The sequence below is a fragment of the Chenopodium album genome, chromosome 8 (assembly GCF_948465745.1).
Source record: "Chenopodium album chromosome 8, dcCheAlbu1.1, whole genome shotgun sequence".
Lineage (NCBI taxonomy): Eukaryota > Viridiplantae > Streptophyta > Magnoliopsida > Caryophyllales > Amaranthaceae > Chenopodium > Chenopodium album.
The window spans coordinates 28,243,571-28,258,059 of record NC_137841.1 but is presented as its reverse complement, the minus strand read 5'-3'; the positions used below and the strand labels follow the sequence as shown (position 1 = coordinate 28,258,059).

Here is a 14,489-nt window from a genome sequence, read left to right as displayed (position 1 = left end):
AAACTCGGATTGGGCTTATAATATATCGTTGAAAAGATCTTTTCAAGCCCCATCCAACTATTTAATCATTGGACCCAGATTATGGACCAAATAAACTGGTATAAACATTTTTATGAAAAGGACACGAAATGAATGATTTTAAGGGACACGATCGAAATTAATTATTTTAGGTTTAAAGGCACGAAAAGAGGAAAATAAGTTATGGTTTGGGGAAATGGGCTAGGAATTGGGTTGGTTTATGAAATGTATTGGGATTGAATATGGATTTAAGCACTCCAAAGATTAAATACTCAACTTGACAAGTAGTTGCGGTGAAAGGTTGTACATAGGGAAGGAAACTAGAGCAAAAGAGTCGCCAACACGTTTTAGGAACTTGTAGACCGTTCACAGGGTGAAGGTTACACCCCTTCATGATCCATGAGATCACTGACTCCATTGTGGTCTGGAAGCATGACTGGATATTCGGGGATGAAGGTACAAATCCAACCTAAAAGAGATTGAACCTGCCCTAAATATAGGCCTCTACTTTATTCTTCTCATATTCATGTGCGCTTTCTGACTAACATACAATCAATATATTAATCCTAAACCTATTTAATCTATGTTGGTTGAATATTAATGCACAAACAAATCTATTATTGGCAATCACTTGAATTATAACCATATTAGCCTAAACAAGATTATTAATTATCTTATTGAGCGTGATTACAAGTACAAATTCCCTTTAATCCTGCAAGAGAGGGCATGATCAAGCAATAACAATAATATATCAAGCAACAATATAATATTAATACTACAAATCATCATCATCATAATAATAATCTCAATATCAAAGCATAATAATATTATTAGCAAGATCCTAGGCATGATACTAAGAAGATTAATAACAAATCCTAGCATGTCACTAAATATTAAAATCAAAGCTTTAGCCCTAACATGATACTAGGAATAATATAAACATGAGAAACATGATTTCTATATCAAAAGAGTAATTAAAAAGATATCTAATTACTTACTTTGATGCCTCGTATCTCTTTCTAATAACAAAATACACACGTTAGTAACTTCAAGGAAAATATTAAATCAAACAATTAATTTAAATAATTGAAATAGAGATTTGGGACCAAACCCTTAGAAATTATCAACCTTTCACGTCTAAGGCGAAGACAGCCTCGAGCTTGACTAGGTGTGTCTAGAACTCGTGAATGCGGTATTGTATTTGAAAAAGGAAGGCTTAGAGAGAAGGAGAAAGAAAAGCTATTAGCTTAAGAGAGAGAAGAGAATATAATATTGTTGATGATTGTGAATGAATTAAAACTGGGAAATACGACCCTATTTATAAAGAAAATAGCTCAGAAATGATCACAAAAAGACTGAATTCTATTAAGTATAAAACTTCCTTTGTCGCAGAACGACATGGTCTAGCACGACGCGACAACCTTGCCGCTATGCGACAGGCTTGTCTTGACGCGCCAACTTTGTTGTTCTGCGCTGATTCACGCGTTTTCTAAAAACCCGTACATAATCCCTAATCTAATAAAATTTGACTAACAACATCCGTACCTACACTAGTAAAAATAGGTAAAAAGGCACCGCTCAATTGCCACCGGTTTTTAAGAACCGGTGGCAAAAACAGGGGAAAATGGGCGGGGATATTATTTCCACTGGTTCAAACCGAACCGGTGAGGAAAATATTATTCCCACCGGTTCAAAACCGGTGCCTTTCTAATATAAAAAAAAGCCGGCCCTTTAAATACCCCAAACCCTACCATTTCACCCATCATCAGCCGTTTCACACCCACCTTTCCTCCTTCTCTTTCTCTCTCCTCGATCAGTTTTCACACCCACCTCTCCTCCTTCTCCTTATCTCTCCCCGATCAGCTCTGATCCCCTCTCCCCTATTCTCCTTCATCCTCTCCTCCTTCTCTTTCTCTCTCCTCTCTCCCCTCTCCTCCTCTTTCTCATCTCCTTCGATCTCCACCACCACCACCAATTTTTCCACCACCACCAAGACCACCACCGCAACAATAACACCACCACCGCTACAATAACACCACGAACACATGCATGAGCAACACTGACTTTAATCGAGGTTAGGGTTTGATTTTAATCGATTTTTATTTGACTTGAGTTCGATTTTAATTCGATTTTAATTTGATTTTAATCAATTTTAATTTGATCTTTATTTGATTTTAATCGATTTTATTCGATTCTTGTTGGTTTTTCTGGGTTTTTAAATCGAATTTATCTAGGTTTTTAAATCAAATTTTTATTTGTTTTTTAAATCGAATTTTCTGAGTTTTAAAATCGATTTTAATTCGATTTTATTCGATTTCTTTTGGTTTTTTCTTGATTTTAAATCGAATTTTTCTGGGTTTTCAATCGAATTTTTCTGGGTTTTTTAAATTGAATTTTCTGAGTTTTAAAATCGATTTTAATTCGATTTTTATTTGATTTTAATTCGATTTTTTTGGTTTAATTCGATTTTAATTATGGGTACATTCTTTTTTTTCCGGGTATAATTCGATCTTCTGGGTTTCAGTGTTCTGATTTTTTTTAGCAGCTTATACTTCGTATATTTTAATCAATTTATTTTTTTGTTTTAAATGATGTAGGTATATTGATTTAGATCTTAAATCGAAGAATCAAGATTTAGGTATGGTTTTTTTTTTAATTTTATTTATATTGTAATTTTTTTAATGTATATGTTGTAATTGTTCGACACTTCAATTATATTGATTTATATTGTAAATTGTTTTTTGATTATATATTGTAAGTTTGCGATTATATGATTCCTCCGTTCTTTTTTTATTGCACCATGAGAGATTTCACGCTTGCCAATGCATTTTTTTTTAGCTATTAATATCTTCAATTATACTTTTGTAAAAATTTTAAAAAATTGATATTTGAAAAGAATATTTCGAGACGAATCTAACTAGATCCCACATGACTATATTTTTCTGAATGAATAAATAACAAATGATGTTCAAAGAAGATTAAGTAAATAGTGTAAAAGTCCTAATGGTGCAATAAAATAAAAACGGAGGAAGTATATTGAATGATAATATGATATTCGATTTATATTTTGATGTTGGATTTTTTTTTTTTGGTTTAATTGTTCAGTATTTCAAGTGAATAAAAAAAAAATTTATGGGAGAATTGCCACCGGTTAACCGGTGGAGTATTGCCACCAACCGGTGGCAATAATAGTTTTTTGCCACCGGTTTTGAACCGGTGGCTTTTAAAGAAGCTATTGCCACCTCCAAAATGCCCAACGGTTTAAAATCAGTGGCATAAGGGGGTTTTGAACCGGTGGCCTTTTATGTTCTTCTACTAGTGTTATCTTTGAAAATCAGTTTTAATCTCTTTAAAAACACTTGTTTTAATCCAAATAAAATTCTTTATTTTCATAAAAGATATAATTATTATTCCTAATCTCATTAGAACTCAAAACAACCTTCTAGATTATTCTAGAAAATTAAAATCAATCCAAATAACTTTAGGAATATTAACTAATGGTCCCTCCACTAGATCATTGGGCCATAATACCATTTCAGGCCCAATTCAGTATTTTAGCCATAACTTGCTCATTATTCATCGGAATTAGGCTTATAATATATCATTGGAAAGCTCTTTTCGAGCCCAATCCAACTACACTATTATTGGGCCCTTATTATGGACCAAACTAAATTGGACTAGACATTTTCAATAAATAGAGTACATTTTCAAAAACAGAAGGAAGAGTTATTTTTATTAAAACAACTGCATCACAAGACTTTTCACACTTTCACTTCGTTAGATAATCAAATGACGTGAAAGGTACTCATCACTGGGTTTGGTTTTTAGGGAGACAAAATTAGGTGTTTACAAGAACTCATAACAGGATTTTGGTGCCTTACGATCTCGAGATTGAGCAAACTTATAGAAGGAGAAGGAGAGTCGGTTCTAGGGCGTTAACTACTTCCTCAACTAGGGAGTTCAATTTCGAGGAGCAACAAGATCAAATGGGTGACACGGAACCACCACCTCAAAGACCTTTGAAGGAGTTGGGAACTCCAGGAGCTGATAGAGCTTCAAGTGGCATTGCTCCCCCCGTTACTCAAGCTAATGATTTCGAAAGACGGCCCGCAATGATAAATTTTATTGAAAGGAGGCAATTTAGTGGAGAAAAACATGAGAGCCCTCTTGCACACTTAAACGAATTTGAAAATATTGCAACACGATCAAGCTAAATGGGGTCACTTAGGAATTTGTGAGACTAAAGCTATTTCCTTTATCCTTGATAGGAAGGGCTCTTGAATGGCTTGAGAAGGAGGTGATACCTAAATCATTGAAAACTTGGGACGAGGTCACCACGACTTTCTTAGGGAGATTTTACTCTCAAAAGAAGACGACCGAGGCAAGGGCATTGATCCAAGGTTTTCGTCAAAACGCTAGTGAAACCATATACGAGGCATGGGAAAGATATAAAGAATTTCAAAGGGAGTGTCCTCATCATGGCATTCCGACAAACCAAGTGCTTCAAATTTTCCATGGAGGCTTGAGCCCACAAGGAAAGACTAGCTTAGATGCAGGAGCGGGTGGCTCAATTATGAACAAAACCGAGGAGCAAGTCATTGAAATAATTGAGGATGTGGTGGGGCGCCACCATGGATTGGCAAGAAGGAGAAAGAGAGTCTCTAAGCAAAGGAGGTAGTGCGGTTTATTCCATCGATCACCTCAATGCCATTAATAATTTGACATCTCAAATTGCCAACCTTGGTAAGGAGATGACATCCATCAAGGCGAAACTTGAGACCTCCACTTTGTATCAAGAGCATCCCTCCCAATCTAAGGGGATAAGTATGAATTCTAACTCTTCTCCTTCTACATCTAATAACATGCCAAATGGGTGCTTATTTTGTGAAAATTGTGGGTCATATGACCATGACACCTCATCTTGCAATTATGATTCCTAACCCGAACCCCAATATGAAGATGGTAATGAGAATGAAAATGAACAAGTAAATTCCTTGTCTTATGATATTAGACCTAGGAATGACAATCAAAGATACTTACCACCTAATAGAAGAGAACAAGGGGGAAATTCCCATAACCACAGAGGAAATGATTATGATTACCATAACCAAAACCAATGGAGGAATAGGAACAAAAGGGACTAAAATCCCCAAGGTAACACAACCAACAAGGTGGTTATGGTAACCATAACCATAATAACCAAGGGAACTATGGGAATCAAGACCAATATCACCAAGGGGGGGACTCTAATAATAAAAATAATTAATACAACAATAACAATCAAGGTTCTTCTAATAAAAATGCTTCCAATTCAAATGTGAGAGGTAATAGATCTCCCCAAGATAACTATTATTCACAAGCACCACCTAGTACGTCTAACTTAGAGGAAATGATGGAAAGTCAAACCAAAATGTTCAATACTTTCATGGCCTCTAGTGATAAGAAATTTAGTGAATTCATGACCCATAATAAAATGCTTGAAACACAAATTTCTCAATTGGACAATGATATAAAGGAAGGGACTGGCACTTCCAAACTCCTACCCGTAGACACCTACTTTTGGCCTCTTGTCCCGAAAGGAAGTGCGATGATGTTACAAAAATCCGTTCTTCATGTTTGATCAAAGTTGAAATGTTTATGGACTATGAAAAGAAATATAAAGTAAGTTGAAACCCATATTTGAGACCAAGTTATCTCAAAGCCTTGTCCGATTACTAATTAGGCCTAAAACGTGTTCATACATGTTTAAACTTGATTAATAACGGACCCAAATGCGTCAAATGCAATGATTGGATCCAATGGAACCTACATTGTTGAAAAAACCGATCCAAACAGGTAAACCAACCATCACATTCCCATAAAAGGCCTATACATATGAATATCCCTTTAAAATAGCTTTCCAACGGTACATTATAAGCCCAATTCTGAGCTAAAACGAAGAAGTTATGATCAAAACACTAAACCGGGCGCTAAAACCGACACCGTTTCACTCCAACGGACATAACTTTTTATCCATAACATATTTTATCCTAAATCTAACGGCATTGGAAAGTAGAAATTCATATCTTTCTAATGATATCTCACAAGCCTTAATCCGACTCCGCAATCAAAAGTTATGGAAGTTTTAAAAACGCGTTTTCGTATAAGGTATACCGCAAACCAACGCAACTCAATCAGGCGCGCGCAACTCATTGAGATGCCTGCGGCACCCAGCGCGACTCTGAGAGTTGCGCGTGTCACCTGACGGAGCGGCTCTAAAACCCTAAAACTAGATCCCTACGCCTATAAATAGGGTTCTTCGTTCAGCGTTACGAGGACAGAAAAAATCAGAATTAAAACCCTAGTATTCTCAAAACCCTAATCTCTCAACTTCTCTTACTATCATACTACTTTTTCTTCTCTCTTCCCAAATAATTTCAAACCCTAATTGATTCCATTGAAGCTCTTGAAGGTACAAAGAAGAAAGAAAGTCCATAAATACATTAAACGGAGATTTAACATAAAAGAAGAACGATTAGTTTCCTGAGCACTTAGATAAATCACTTTTCCTTTATTGTTTAAATAACTTTAATTGAATAAATAGTTTTGTTTGATCACTTTAAACAAACTTTTAATTAATTAATACACATAGTATTCTTTTGTTAATCAAGAATAGAATTTGATAATTAATTGTTGTTTTATCACTTAAGACAAGACAAATATTGTTTATTTTGTTCTTTTCACGAATATTGATTAAACAAAGAATAACGATTTTTGCAATGTAATTCCTACGTGATTAATGCTTGTAAATAAAATCAAATAAATTAGTCTTTAGGTATCATATTGCATATATTTTTTGGTAATGAAATTGTGAAAAAGGAAGAGCTAGTAGAGGTCGTACTCGGGCTAGAATAGCGATTCCTCCCTAAAAGGAACGTTATTTTAGTACCCTCGCTCCCAAACTCATTTTTGGTTTTATGTAGACCAATTTAGGCATGGGTAAACTTATGATTCGTGCTAATTATTCCATGAACTCCACATGGAAGAAAGGCATGAACAAGGTTTATGAGTTTTCCTAAAACTCATTGGCGACTCCTACTTGTTTCTTACAAAAAAGTGTGATGAGAGTATCATTTCTAATTCAAGGTCTCCCAAACAGTCAAGAATTCAAATCCTAATACACCCTAACAAGTGTAAAGTTCTAGGCTTTTAAGCGGCCAAAGGCATTTAAGGAGAGTACCCCTTACGATGGGATCACCCTCCTTACAGCGGCGACTCCACTGGGGACTTAGAGGTTACGTGATTAATTGGTAGTTATGGTCCAAGGTATCCAACACTAGGTTGCCTATAGGTTGCAACGAGAATTAACTTGGATAATCTCTAGTTAGAGAGCGAGACTTGAACACATAATATCTTCCTTTTGCACAAGAGTAAAAACCAAACAAGCAACATTGCATCATGCATAAGCATAGCACACCTAAACCATTGGGGATTGGCTCATTGACTAGGGGTCGCCAACACTAGGCGTTTATCCCAAAATCAATAACAATCATCCCACCCATATCACCAACAAAATGTTGGGAGGGCGATGTCATGAGTCAACACGTTGAGTGAGTCAACAAAATGTTTTTTTTATCGTTATTTTTGCGTTTTCGCAAAAAAAAAAAAAAAAAAAAGAAAAAAAGCATGTGGCAGATGCTACTCTTGAAGTTGTACTTTCCACCTTAGCGCAAGACGGAAAATTGTGCGCGAGACTATTTTTGATTATGATGATTCATTTACGTACTTTATAATCGAGCTAATGACATTACTTCTTATGAGGTTCATCATTAGAAGTTCGCATCTCTTCATAGGACGTCATCAATATGTTTATTCTTAAACGTGCCTATTTCCGTGTTCATCATTTTTTTAGTTGTAATTGGTCAACCTTGATTTAAGAGTATAATGTATTTACCTCTTCTATGGTTTAAAAAGAAAATCCCGAGAACTTTACTTGGGATGATTGCCTCACACAAAAAAAAAAAAAAAGAGAAAAATAGAACGAAAAAACAGAAATGTCGTTCTTAAAAAAAAAAGAGTATGATACAAAAAAAATATATATTATTCTCAAAAAAAAAAAAAACAAGAGAGAAGATAATGAATGATAAAACCGAGAAAATGATTTAATTATTTCTTGGATTTTACATTCGGAGGCTATCATTCTTTTTAAACAAATAGTAATATATTATCCTTTAAAGATAAGCAATATGAGAATCATAATTAAAAAAAAACGATATTGATCTCTATTTTAATTTAAATGATCAACAAATACTATAGTATATTGATCATTTTAAGGAGTATGTTTGGGTCGATTAATATTCCTAAAAATTTGATGCGCATTTTCAATTCAACTTTCTTCTCTGTCTCTTCTACCTTTTTGGAAAACAATTCATTTAAAGTAAAATCTTTAGATGATTACCTTGTTGAAGTCAACACAAAACATGACATTCCATTAATGATTCTTCGTGAATTTTTTGACATTCTTCATCAACAAACTTGTTTAAAGTGAATTCGTATGACAAGGATTAAAAAAAAAGAAATAAAACAATCATTTTGACTTTGGTTCTTTGTTTGAATGCTTGGCAGAAAAGGTTTAAGTGAACGCGCTCAATTTCTCGTGATACACATTACTAGATCATCTTCCACATTCGCATACTAGTCCAATCATGCAATGGGTAACAAAGAAACATTGGAGAAACTTAGAGAGGAACTCCAAAACCTAAAGGCCCTACGAGAAGAAGAAGCCCAAATGAAGGCTCGTAAAAAAGCAGAAAAGGCTAAAATAAAAGTAGAAAGAGAAAAAGAAAACATTCGGCAAGAAAAAGCAAGAGCCGAAAGAGTAGAGGCCTTGGAGAAACTTGTCCTTCGAGCTAACTCAGGGAATAAGTACTTCAATTATGAGCTTGCACCACAACCTAGTGGCAAGACTCTCCCAGAAAAGTTCTTGACTGCAGATTTGCCAACCTTTAAGGTTATAGACAATCCTAGAACTCACTTAATGAGCTTTATTGGAATTATGACATTGAAAGAGGTTGAGCCAAGCCTATATGCATGTACTTTTTCTCTTTCATTGGACCCAACTGCTAGATCATGGTTTTATAACCTAGATGCAAAACAAACTTCCACTTGGAGTGACGTTGTAAAAGCGTTTTTAACCCAATATGGAGATAACATCGAGCTCACAACTACCTTGCGCGATCTCGAATTGCTTAAGAAAGGGGAAGAAGAAGGCTTCATTGACTTCTTTTACAGGTGGCGATCAAAGGTTGCTCTTATTCCACAAAGACCTCCGGATCATGAACTTGTCGCAAAGTTCATAGACAATATGTCTCCAACATACAAGTGCCATTTACAATACCTTGGTTTAGACATATTTCAAAAAGTCTATAATGTGGGAACATTAATTGAAAGGGACTTGATAAATAAAACCATGAATCATATAGATGGACTTGATTTTTAGAGAGGATATCACCTACGTCGGAAACGGACAAAGCTCAAAGACGCAATCTCAAGAAGTTGTCAACAGTTCAAGATGTAGCACCCTAGGTCTTGTTTTGTTTCTTTCCTTTGTTTTTTTTTATTTTATTTTTATTTTTTATGATAGACTAAGAGATTCATGTTGTTGAATAAAAAATATATTTTCAAGTACGTCTATCTTGTGCTCTTTTTAATCTTTTTATTATTATTGGCTCGAATTAAATGTATACATACAAACAGGCAATATCAAAAGGCATACATATTCAACACTTTAAGAATCTTGATAAGATTTGGCTTACTAGATTTATCGAACAAAAAGAGGCCCATCTTCGGCCCACAAAGAAAGGATATGATGATTTCACCAACACAGGAGGCAACTTGAAACTCCATAAATATAATCCCATGTTCTTAACCTTAGAGAAAATCCATCTTTTTGGCAGCCCTTTTGAGCCTCGTCAATTGAGCCTTAGTTATTCAACCTACATTATTCCATACCTTGGGATGGGAATGGTGCAAAGATACAAATAGGAAATTGGGGGAACGAAACATAAGAGGGGGCACAAAGTTAGTCTAAACCCAAAATGAAAGATCCAATGCAAAATAAAGAAAGAAATCGTTCTAACCCAAAACAAAACTTGTCGAAAAAAAAAATAACAGAGAGAGGACAAGGAAAAGACACCTAATGTAGGACGTTGCCACACAAAGCAGAAGGGTTTTAATTTAAGAAGCACCAAAGGTAAGGGATTTTGGGAGTATACTTGAGCCTATCCATTCTTCATAACACCAAGCCTAGCCACGTTACAACCTTGGAAAGGCCCTCCTTGAGGTAGACCATAACCATGTATCAAAATCATCATTCCATGAAAATATGGCCAACCTTAGGCCTTTGCACATATGGACCTACTATTGAGTAGTCATGCCCATATATAAAATGCATGAAGTGTTGAGTTATGATTACAAAATCATAAAAAAAAAAAATCAAATGATTTGGATGATTTGATAGCCATTGGCTTGATCACATCATGTTAGTAAAGCAATCGAATTAAACTAAATTCGATGTTTTCCAAATCTTTTTCCAAAGAAAAATGAGATGATTATCACTTAAAAAAAAACAAACAATCATCTTATTTTCTTTTAAATAATAGGGCTATTTATTACCAAGGTAATTCAGGTTCTATATACATTGCCTAGAAAGAAAAAGAGTTAATACAATAAATTGATTTGATATGTCGACAGCCTCGACGTCAACTTTAGATGTCTTTTACAACTCTTGAGAATTAGTCTTTTCACTTGTCATGAGCAACTAAAATGTCCGCCTACGTGGGATATCTCCATCTTCTCTAAGTGAGGAATATTGATTGAACATGATCGCTACATGAAAAAAAAATGTTCGTTATCGCTATCACACGTATACCTCACTGCCAAGTCATCACGATGATTCAAATATTAAGTCAATAATCCTTGCTTTTCGAAAACATGTCTAATTGTCTTTCTTTATTCTTCTATGGGAAAGTTGGATTCCCCTTCCTTTTTATACGAATCCGTCTGTTTTGTTCATTTCTTTTTTTAAGGGGGTAAGTCGGGATGATCCCTCCCATTTGGCATCTAAAATACTAAAAAATAGTATAATTTTTTCGCTCTTTGCCTCAAATTGGGGGCTTAAAAAAGCCAGGACATCCCCACTTCTCTCTATTTACAGATTTTATGCTGCAAAATCAATGTCATGCAAAGCTTGTTACGAACCATCTTAATAACTTTAAATGACAAAGGGAAGAATACCACTTCCTATTATTTAACTAAGATAATTAATTATGTTACTTGATCAAACAATTTATGATAAACATATGCAATATTATTCCACAAATTAAAAACACAAGTCTTGGGGCTTTAAATAAACATGAGAAACATCCCCTAGCATATGTATACATGAATTCCAAAAGCCACCTAAAGTCTACGCTTGGGGGATTCAAATTAAAAATATAGGTCTCACCTTAACTTTTATTATAAAATGAGATCATATTTTAGAAAGTGATTTGAATGATTTTATAAATTATTCTAACACTTCACCAAACCTAGGTTTGATAAACATTCATTTTCAAACTACAGTACTTATTTAATTGAAAGAACTTCACTTTTAATTAGAAAAATATGACAATGATAACAAGCAGAAAAACATAAACAAAATCAGATATACGAAAGTTTGCTCACATTTTCATATCTTTATTGAAATAAGTTGCAAATTACAACTTATCTTCATCAAACTTGGACAAAAAAGTCACACTCAATTACGAGCTAGACTTTTCTTTCCATTTTGGGTCCAGTTTTGAAAATAATATAATTATCGGATCCCTTTTCAACTTTTGAATTCTATTTTGAAACAACATGTTTCTAATAAAAGTAGTATTCAAAATTTCCCTTCTGATTTTTTTTTTCTCAAATAAATAAATTTTCAGATTCTCAATAACCGTTTGGATGATACATGTATATACATAAATATTTCCAAAAGGAATGAATTAAGATTTGACTTCTTCTTGACTCGAACTTGTTCTCGCTTATTGGCTAAGGAATGGTAAACGAACCACCTACAAGACCAAAATCAAAGATTGACAAGAACAAAGAAAATATTTGATGTTCTAAATCAACTTTGAAGAATAAAATCACCGCAATGATCTTTACAAACGTTTAGACATTAGGTAAGATTACTAAACCTTAAACACAATTGTTTTTGGTCTATAAACAAGCAAAAAACTAACTTGCTTTCTCGAAAATAACTTTAACTAAAATGTGAAAGCCATATCACTGTCCTAAATATTTCAAAAACAAATATAGGATATATACACAGGTCCATCTCAATATCATATGAATGGCCTAAACAATCGCAAGTCATTAGAATTTACCCCCAATTAGGGGCTCCAAGACTTGTGAAATAGCAAGAATGCGCATAACCCGACACATGGGGGCTCCAATATCAACAAAAAAAACAAAATGAGATATTTATGCAATTCGAGCTACTTTTGAGAATCGCCTAAACTACAAATGGTTTACGTAGATCTCGAGCCTTACAATTTTCAAATGTATCAAATTGATATAATAATCATGTTGTTCCTTTGAAAACTAAGTTTGCAACTGAACTTGGCCATTAAACAGGTTACATACTCAAGCCATTTTCAAGTTCAACTTCAGAAACTAATCTTAGTGCATAATTGTTGTTCCAATACTTCAATTTACTGTAGAGATTAGAGAGTATGACTAGTATAGAGCAAAAGAAACAAAATCATGATGCATAAAACATACTTGCTCATACGAAAGTTTAGTACTCAATCATTCATCATGAAAATTGTATCAAGACACATTATGTCATGAGTTAGAATGTAAACAAAAGACTCCTAAATTCTAAATTTAGGAGTCTTCATTATTCTCCATTGTTCCACACATTAGAATTTTGCAAGGGGGATAACATCTACTTTCTCGAGCTTCAAACCGGTGAAAAAAATTCGAACTCAAAAGAAAGAATTCAAAAGTAGCAAGAATAGACAAAAAATTTGAACAACATTTCATTTTTTCATCTTACTTGTTCTAATGAATGACCAATATTACTAGACTTAGCAAATTTCTTTGTTAAAACTATGAATGGTCAAAAAAACGATTTAAACACACTAGTTTAATCGTTTCCAAGATCCTAGTTGTTATCATAATAAGACGAAACACAAGAATTCTAGACCCATTTCAAGCAACATGAAAGGGTCTAATTATTAAAAACAAACAAGTCATCGAAGTCACCCAACATTGGGGGCTACAATATTCGATAACATAAAATGGGGGCTCAAAAGCCCGAAGTATAGCCAAACTACTCTAGTTCGATGATGTCTTCAAGAATTCCCTAAACCAACTAGTTTTGTGCAACTCTCAAATCCTCTAATTTAGAACATACATTATATTATATTATATTATTCTTCTTAGGGCATGCGAGGTCTGTGGGGATTCAGAAAAGAAGTAGACATTCTTGGAAAAATGCAAAATCTAGGTCCCTAATTTGTTCAACAAAATGCTTGGTAGAGCTGCAAAAATAGCAATAAGATCCAAGGCTCAGTTGAGTGGTAAGAATCCTTTATACTAAAGATTTTGCACAAAGATTTTCTCTAAGTGTTCGAGTGAGGGTTGTTGACTTAGCTCGGAATTTGAAGCTTAAGAAGCATTCCTGTGACCTGACGGGCCATATGAAAGGTTTCTTTATCCTCCTTTACATGAGATCACAGTTTTATAAGTGAATAATAATAACCGCCGGTTATTTTTATCATTGATAAAACCGATTTTGAAACTTACGCATGAAAAAATAAACATGAGTCGCAAGAACAAATTCATGCTATTATAAAAGTTCAAAATTTCATTTATAATTTTAATGCATAATTGTGGTTCTAAACACTTCAATTTACATTATAATTAACAAGTATAGTCAATGTGAGCAAGCACAAAGTTAAAATTAGAAAAAATAAAAAAAACACATATATGCTTGACATGCTCATACACGATCAATACTTTATCACTTCACATGAAAGTTGTTGCAATATTGTAGGCGTCGCTCGAAGTGCGCCTACGTAAAAGCATGTGGTGAATATGCTTGACACTCATAGGAAGTGAGAATTGACATATACGATTAGGGACAAGGAAAGTAGGGAGCCGCCAACAAGTTTTTAAGGAACTTGTAAACCGTTCACGGATCATAAAAGGCAACCACGAATAAGGGACAACGATAGGCAACAACGATTGACCCGTGAAGGTTACACCCCATTCATAATCCATGAGATTACTAACTCCATATGGTTCGGAACCACAAAAGGAGGATCGGGGATGATGGTACGAAGTGAGTCATGGAGTCACATTCGCCCGTATTGGCCTCTACTCGATTCTTATAGTGAAAAATGATTCATGCGATCTCAAAGGCATACAAACAGAGATTCAATTCGCTCCAAACTATT

General features: G+C 34.3%; 1 non-coding gene across 1 annotated transcript; it reads right to left on the bottom strand.

Annotated features, from left to right (window-relative positions):
- Positions 1-4,397: 4,397 nt before the first annotated feature.
- LOC145556907 (small nucleolar RNA R71) lies at positions 4,398-4,503 on the bottom strand. Its single transcript, XR_014091999.1, has one exon. It is a non-coding gene; the product is annotated as a small nucleolar RNA R71 (small nucleolar RNA).
- Positions 4,504-14,489: the final 9,986 nt, after the last annotated feature.